The sequence below is a fragment of the Cynocephalus volans genome, chromosome 13, assembly GCF_027409185.1.
Source record: "Cynocephalus volans isolate mCynVol1 chromosome 13, mCynVol1.pri, whole genome shotgun sequence".
NCBI classification, from domain to species: Eukaryota; Metazoa; Chordata; class Mammalia; order Dermoptera; family Cynocephalidae; genus Cynocephalus; species Cynocephalus volans.
In genome coordinates this window covers 52,916,254-52,918,252 of record NC_084472.1, presented here as the reverse complement: position 1 = coordinate 52,918,252, position 1,999 = coordinate 52,916,254, and the positions used below count along the sequence as shown (strand labels likewise).

Here is a 1,999-nt window from a genome sequence, read left to right as displayed (position 1 = left end):
ATACAGAGATGAATAAACAGAGACAGGTATCAGCACAGACAGCCAGGACATAAAACGAGACAGCTCTGTGACTCAAGAGAATAAGAAAATATGGTGGGAACTTATATATTTGCCACTTGTAAAATACTTTCTCGACACTAAGTTACTCTGAAAAGAGAGTGGCTGCATGCTTGAATGTGCTCGTTCACTGCCCGAAGCAGGTACCTTGGGAATGGCTAGGCCCAGGCACCCCTAACAGAGCTGGGGGCCTGAGAGAGAGGAAAGGACACTAGCGTGGTGCTGCAGCCTCTTCTGAAGGTGGCTACACTGAGCGTGAAAGCTTTTGCATAATCTGCCTTGTTAGACTTGGAAATCAAGCCAGCGCCTCTGTTGTTGCACCTTCAGCTGGTAGGAAGAACCACCCTGTTTCCATGACCCTATCATCACCAATACTGTGCCCTCATTAGAGAATAAAAAGTAAACGCGAGATTCTGTGAAGAAAGTCAAAGCAGGTGCGTTTCACAATGGCTTGGAGGGAGGAGTCAATGGATTCTATCCCAGGAAGTAGAGGATTATGTATATTATAAACCATACAGCTATAAAGACAGTTTTTAGGGGAATGAAAACCTACTACTACATGCTTCTAAATTATGCATTCATTCATTCAAATACTGTATGTAGCTCTCTCTGTCTTCTCTGCACTGGAGGCAGCTCTCCTGCCACAGCCCCTCATCTCCTGAAAATGCACACTTGCTCCAAGTTCATCTCCACCCTCTCCTTGGTCAGGAGCACCTCTCAGCTGCTGAGCCGACCACTGTCTGCAGTGGTGTTGAAACGGCCAGAGACACTGACAGATGAGAGCCTCAGCAGCTTGGCAGTCCCACGTCCCCTGACCTCACTTGTCCCTAGCAGCAACTTCCAAACCAGCACCATTTCAATGGACATCAACACAGCAGCCGAATTCATTGGGCTGGACCTGCCACAGTTGGGGTGGCTGTTTCTGGGGCTGGGATTGGGACTGTGTTTGGGAGCCACACCATTGGTTATGCCAGGAACCCTTCTCTGAAGTGACAGCTCTGCTTCTAAGCCATCTGGTCTTTGCCTTATCGGAGGCCACGGGACTCTTATGCCTAATGGTGGCCTTTCGCATCCTCTCTGCCATGTGAAGGAACTGTCTCCACCCCCCATAGTTCTTTCTCCCGTGTCTCCGCCTTGTATGTTCATTCTCCTATACCTCCCCAGGCAGCCTGCGGAAAGTGGTTGGCTCAGGGTTTGACAGAGGAAAGACAAATAAATACTATATTTATAAGATGAAAAAAAAATACTGTATTTATATATTGAGAACCCACTATTGAATGGGTCTGGAACTACTTTCCCCCTTGTTCCATGCTTCTGTGTGGGGGACACCCATCAGTGTCACACTTCCGGTATCTTTCTACACTCAGTATTTTTCCCCAGGACACACACACACACACACACAAATAAAGGACAGACATGGGCTGGGGTATGAAGGCTTCTTCCCTTCTGAGCAGGGAGGGTTTACCTCCGTAGTTGTGGGAGTGAACTTGTTGTTTGTGGGAGTAAACTTGGCCGGAGAAGGAGGTAAATTGTAATGCAAGACCAAGAGGGGAAAATACAGAAGACTACCTAATAGTCACCCCCACCCCCTAGGCCATTTCTGGCTAGGCATTCACTGTCTACCCACAGGCCTCTTTCTGGGGGCTGAATTCTGCTCTTTCCCAAATGGCCTAGGATCTCCACTCAGGACCAGAGACCTCGGAGTCTTCTGGTGCCATCACACTCAGCATCCTGTCTCTCTGGCCAGATTTCTGTTCTGAGAGCAGGCCGTTCCCTGTGTCTCATTGCCACCCCTCTGCCTCAGCCTTGGGAGTCTGTCTGGCCTGTGGGCCATTTCTCTGAATTGTCCTTTGGCTTCAGTATCTCAGAGTCCACCTTCTCACTGGGTTACAACTAACACCCTGGAGTCTAGTGGCCGTGGCCCCTCCTCTGGTTCCTTCCT

At 49.2% G+C, this 1,999-nt stretch overlaps 1 pseudogene; it reads left to right on the top strand.

Moving 5' to 3' along the window:
• Positions 1-706: 706 nt before the first annotated feature.
• Positions 707-1,145, top strand: LOC134362195 (ATP synthase F(0) complex subunit C2, mitochondrial-like; annotated as a pseudogene).
• The last annotated feature ends 854 nt before the right edge of the window (positions 1,146-1,999 follow it).